The sequence below is a fragment of the Scardinius erythrophthalmus genome, assembly GCF_964197995.2.
Source record: "Scardinius erythrophthalmus genome assembly, chromosome: 25".
In the NCBI taxonomy this organism is placed as follows: domain Eukaryota; kingdom Metazoa; phylum Chordata; class Actinopteri; order Cypriniformes; family Leuciscidae; genus Scardinius; species Scardinius erythrophthalmus.
The window spans coordinates 26,693,842-26,700,703 of record NC_138245.1 but is presented as its reverse complement, the minus strand read 5'-3'; positions in this window follow the sequence as shown (position 1 = coordinate 26,700,703).

Genomic DNA, 6,862 nt, shown 5'->3' with positions numbered 1-6,862 from the left:
ATGAATCTTACAGGGCAGCGAGGAGTGACGTGTGCACATTTTCAGTGACTCTAGGGGATGTTTTCCAAAATCACTGTCATAAATATGTCTCTTCATTACAGAACAAGGAGTTTATGAGTGTGCACACCCCAAACAACCACATGCACGCTCTAATCTCATTAGATCTCTATGCCTCATATGCTGCTTCAGCTACACACTTTTTAATTGCCTTGTATAAAATTTACATTACAAGAAATATTTTAAGCTCACACGGCAGATAAATAATAATGAAGTCAGTTTGAATGCAGGCTGCCCAGTAATTGAAGGTCCATTCGGATTGCTGACTGCAGTAGTCAGGAGAGGCGAGACAAATTACAGGCTATAAATTCTAGTGTGCGTGGCATCCAATTTGAAGGAGTGTGCATGTGTTTTCAGATTCATCCGATCACTTTCAAGAATCCTTTTCATGATAAAACCTTTTACAAATACTTTCACCGCAAAACCAGACACATTCAACATCTAATGTCCTTCTAGAATGTACTGTTTATAATTACCTGATAGACAATGTTTGCATTTTTAAATGAGTCCTCGTTTCAAAGATCATTTCATGCATGCATGCACCTATCCTACCATGCTCATATAAAGGTGTTCAATTGTGACAGGTGCACACAGGCCTGTGGGGAGCACTGCAGTACACTGTGTTTCTATTCGCCATTGCTGTCCTCTATATTGTAGTTGTACAGTCTGCCTCTCACATGCTAAATATAGTTGGATGTGTCTTACAGTGTCAGCTGGCAACGACTGCACCATCTGCATTACAACTACATGAACAAACGCACAGAAGTTCAGTTCAGTTTTATTCTGTTCAGGAATAACTTCTCATATGCCATTGCATTCACTTCAATTCTGTAACCAGCTAAGAAGTTTAGTTTAATGGTGTTTAAGATTTAATTGTGTTCATTTCCTACTGAGCTTCCTTCCTGGAATTGAAGTCCCCATTTGTGCCATTAGAAAAGGCTCTGAGGAAAATGGAAAAAAGTAACTTATAAAAGGAAATCAATAATATGACTAATCAATGGCTATTCTACATTATTCAGGGGTAACTGCGCTCTCATTTGCCTCACTCAATATGCACCAATAATACTTCCCAGCCTATCAAGCATAAAGGGCATTTTTGAAGGAAACAGATTATTGCAGAAACATAATTTTCATTAAGAAACGTTAGTCAAAAAAACGTCAGATTTTAAGTATTCTTACATGGTCTCCTTACATGGAGTTCATTTCTTGCTCTAGGATGGACCACAGCTAATCCGATCTTATATTATTCCTTTTTATCCACATACAGTATGTAGACCTCTTCTCTTTATCAAAAGAAACTGATTTATTTTTCTCAGATGGAAATAAAAAGAGTAAGACCCAGGGAGTTTGAGTTATCTAATATTTGACGTCAACTCTTCATGGTGGTAACAGATGTTGACTCCATAGAGGTGACAAGAAACAACTCCCAGCAATTTCTCTTTTTAACACTAATGCATTTTGCACTACAGGACGAGACAGATAGTTTCAAACCACACAACAGGGCAAATCCACAGTGCCTGAGGAGTAATAGTCTTTTTTCACAGTTTGAAGGTGTGAATTTGATTGCTTGCACAATGGAGAGTGCACTAAAGTATTACGGGAGCAAATTGACTATTGTGTGTAGCAGAAACTGTTTATATTTCAGGTTAACCCTGTTTCTGCATCTACTCGTATGTATAATTTCCTATGTGGAGACACGGTTGACTGATAAAACATAATGAATGCTGCCTGCTTTTGCATTATCTTCCTTTCAATGTATTGAAGAAATTTCACCTATGAGGGTAGGTAATAAGTATTTCTATAACAAATCCACTTTTGGCAGCACAGCATTGGTGAAAAATTGCTGCAACAAAGAAACTACACTAGTTGATGCCTTTACTACTTATATGATTAAGGTACTGTCGTTACAGTAGAATGTTTTAAATGTTTAAATGTTTTTGGTTCACAAATGAGAACAAACAAACATACTATTATGTTTGCAATCCATGCCACATTTGCATGTGGAGCCCCCTGTTGTCAATTCATATGATAACTGGCACTGGTCTTAAACAAAGGGTTAGTTCACCCAAAAATGAAAATTCTGTCAGTAATTTCTCACCCTCATGTTGTTCCAACTCTTCCAAAAATTAAGATATTTTTGATTAAATCTGAGAGCTGTCTCACTCCTCCATAGGCTTCTAAGACACTATAACTTGCTGGCCCAGAAAATGTATTAAAGACATTGTTAATATAGTCCAAGTGACTCCAGTGGCTCAATCTTAAGTTTATAAAGCGACGAGAATACTTTTTGTGCGCAAAAACAAACAAAAATAACAACTTTATTCCACTTTTCATTTCCTTCTCTCTGGGCCTCGAGTCTTTTCACGTAGTGTTTTTGTGTCACCACGTATCACACACATGACCAGCATCGGCCAATAGTGAGCCTACGTGGTGACGTGCAACACAGACGCGCTACGCAAAAACACTACGTGAAAAGACTCGAGGCAAAAAGTATTCTCGTCGCTTTATAAACTTAAGATTGAGCCACTGGAGTCACTTGGACTATATTAACGATGTCTTTAATACATGTTCTGGGCCAGCAAGTTATAGTGTCTTAGAAGCCTATGGAGGAGTGAGACAGCTCTCAGATTTAATCAAAAATATCTTAATTTGTGTTCCGAAGATGAACGAAGGTCTTACGGGGTTGGAACAACATGAGGGTGAGTAATTAGTGACAGAATTTTCATTTTTGGGTGGACTAACCCTTTAAGGGTTTATATGCCTTTTCCCTTCAAAAGGAGATGAAGGAGCCATCTGATATTTTTCACCCATTTCAATCTTTAAAGCACTGCCTTGTAGCTTTCATTCATATTTCTCTTTATGTTGTGGAAATCCATCTTCTATCAGAAGAGAACAGTGGGTAGAGATGAAATACTCATTAAGACTGACTTTTATGACTATTATGTATCGATAAGGAGATTCATACAGCATTCCTGCATGGCCGATGCTGTTTGGGTCTTTGGTGTCCAGTCACTAGGGGAAGCTAGCACCATCTTCGTGTAAAGCATGTTTCATAACTCTAAATGGAAAATTACATTCTGGTCATTACAGGATTTGCTCACAGATTTCTTGTGCTCGGTAGATGCTGCATGGGTCTTTGATGTTTAATCAAACAGGAAGCAAGCTATGTTAGTTTTGCAGAATAGAACTCATTAGTAAGCAGTTTAACAGACAGATTTGAAACCCGAACAGACAAAAATGGCCCAACAGTACTTAATATTTATATTTATAAATATTTATAATATTTAGATATAGGCCTAAATTCAACAAAACATATAGTTTGAGAGCTAAGACCATGAAATATTCTGACAAATATAAAATATATAAAAGATTCAGTCAATTTTTTTTTTACATTTTTTTTACAAATACGTATTTTGTTTTAAAAAGAAAAATGTCAGTCCAGCAAAAAATATAATAAATAAAACTGTTTACTTCTACAACTATGCAGTGAATTAATCAAGTAATCTAAAAACATTAAAAAAATTGGAAAAGGAGAAAGTTACTGTCTAAGGCAAAGTATGCCTGGCAAGCAGAAAATTATTAGTTCAAGCTCTTTAGATGTAGAAAAAAATGTATTTTACACATATATAGATTACTTTATGTGAGGAATTGCAATATGTGATAATATGTGGTCTTATGAACAGAGACATGTAGAGATATTTTATAGAGACATCTCCAAAATCTGAAAGACCCAACTCCTTTGGAAAAATCACTAAGCAAGAAGATGGCATTTCAAACTAAATCTGTCAGACACATTGTAGTACACATATAAATGGTGGAAAGCGTGTGGGGTTTACAGAGGAAAAAAGCAGCAGTCAAGCAGGAATACGTCCAGATTGGGACAACAGAGGTAAAAGATAGTTATTTGTCAATTAAACAGAGAATACTGAGCAATAGCTAATACAAATCATCTTCATATGCCATATTATAGAAATGCAGATTAATAAATAATGATCTAAACGTATCTTTAAGTGAGCCACTGCAAACGTGTGCAGAAAAATTGCAACAAACACTGCCAACTGAGGCATATCAGCTTGTTTATTTCATGGATAGCTTCACCACATGCTCTCAACAGATGTCATTTTGAACCTTATGAGGCTATAGGACGACTTTCAGTACAAAACATGTTTTATTTGTTCAGGTTCAGCTTCTGAGCTCCTATCCTACACTATCTAGTGTCTTAATATGACTAATTTCTGTATCCATCAGCTTTGGTCTTTAGTGTTGGTGTTCTGACTTTGAACATCACAGAGTGTTGGAACATGCTGTAATTAGATTGGACGCAGCCCACAAACACATTAAGACTGGGAAACAGAGCCAAAGACTGAAATTTGCAAGAGTTACTTGGGCCTTTATGTATTCTCATGGCCTGATTATTTTAGTGGTGTTATCACTGTGCATTGGCAAGCCAATAATTTTATGTTGCTCTTCTCTGCCATCCAGACATGCTGTTGCTTGTATCCTTTTCACCTTCAGATATAACAAAGCTTAAAGTGATGTTAATTGATAAGAAAATAATTTGAAGTTAACAAAAGGATAAATGCACAAAAAAAAAGAAAAAATTAAATAATGCACTGTTATTTAAGTATCATTGATATACTATTATAGATTTTGTTATTTGTTTTTATATTTTCTCTTTTTAATTTTAGTTTTTTTTTGTGTGTGTGTGTGTGTGTGTGTGTGTGTGTGTGTGTGTGTGTGTGTGTGTGTGTGTGTGTGTGTGTGTGTGTGTGTGTGTGTGTGTGTGTGTGTGTGTGATCTGTAGTTTTCAATTAGTTTTTGGGAGTCCGCATTGACGGAACTTTATTTTTTATTTTTATTTAAGCATAATAACCCTGAAACACACACACACAAAAAATCTACTCCTCTGTTTTGTTGTTTTTAAATGCACATGCACACACACACTCAGAGTGCTCTGGGAACTGAAGCATGTCTCACACATCCTGCCTGCAAAAATCTGTCCTGGATGCTCAAAAGGGTGACTGCCAGCTCTTACCCAAGAACAGCAGGAACTTTCTCTCTCCCTTCCTCTCTTCAAATCACTCACTCTGTCTATCTATCTCTGCCCCTAAATTCAAGACCTGAGAAAACAGATTAAGCAGCACAGGAAAGTGACCCTGTACTGTTTATCTTCACAAACAAATCCTGCTGCACTGAGAAATCAAAATAATACAATTAACATAAAAACATAGGGAAAGAAAAGGAAAAGTGCTGATTATAAAGAGTCCAGAACAGCAATGTAATTGAAAACAAAGATGTGTAAAGTTAATATACTGTGTTAAAAATATTAAGGACACTGCTTAATATTCACCGCTACCCAGGAAGCAATCTGCAAAATGTCCTGTCACTCCTTGTGTCTGGTTAGGACCAAAACTCATGGAATGGCTTCACATAATGTAGATTTTTAATGTTTTTCCCCTAGTTAAGATTGTGTAATATGAAGCTATCGTCCACTTTATTACATTATAAGGCAGTCATAGCCAGAGTGAAAGATAAAAGAATGACTGCTGCTCTAATAAGCTTTCAGATCAGCATTGTGAGCCAACAAAAATGTCCTCTGCTGCATATGTTAATAGAGCTGAAAGCCGTTTCACTGCTCAAAACAGCCCCACAAGGCTTTACAAAGGATGAATTCCAGCATCCTTACACCCACATGGGTGAAAGAGCCCACCTCGCTCGATTATCTCTCCCAGTCAATTGAGTGTAAGAGCTTTTTTTCTTTCCCGCAAACTAAATATAACTGGAGGTGCATTGCTAAAGTGTTGGACTGAACTGGACAGTGGCTAGTCAGTGTTTTTATGTCAGTACACAGTGTGATTGGAGAGTACAGCTCTGCAGAGAGAGAGAAAGAGAGGGATGAGTCATTGAACGGATGACAGAGGTCAGCACGGTGGGAGGATGAGGAGTGCTGAGCGATGAAGGTGAGAAACAGCTTGGTTAATGGAGGACTAACGCCCCCGTTAGTCGTGCTACGCTAATACATGTAGAGTTTGTGTGTGCGCGCGCGTACATTTGTTTGACTGTGCTCCAGCTGACGCAGCTCACTGTGTGCAATCTGACAGCGTTTATTTTTTGCTTTTGCTGTTGCTATTGAAAAAAGCCTCTTTTCAAACGGTTGGTTTGCTTATTAGACTCACCCTGCAGGAAGTCTGCCAAACCTAACCAACACCTATGAAACACCCTATCCAGAACACACTGCAAACATTTCCAACAGAAAAGAAAAGTCACAATGTCACAGTCAAGAAAAGAATCAGGTTAACTAGATATTAAATGGAGACGTTTGCCTTCTCATCTATCTCAGGAGATGTGTCTCAAAAGAGATATTTACAATGTCACAAAGATTAACAAAGATAACCAAATCTGCAACTAAAAGTCAGAGATTTCAATTTGAGCCAAAACATTTGTCTTTAAATCACTCCAAAGCCAACTTATCTCAGTTATGCTGTCCACATTCATTTTATAACTCTTAAAATTGTAATTAGGGATGGGAATCACAGCGTACCTCACGATACGATACACGATACATGGCTCACAATACCGATAATATCCCAATACAGCAATTCTGCAATAATCATTGCAGAATAATAATCAATTTAGAGTGCCTTATTTTATTAATTAAAATATCGATATTTGGCGCCTGCATATCGATTATCGTATTGCATGGAGAAGGACAAAGATATATTGCCCAATCGATATTTTGTCCCACATGCAAGCTGTATTACTCCAAATTAAAGGTTGATGGCTAAATGAAACATAAATCCATTCC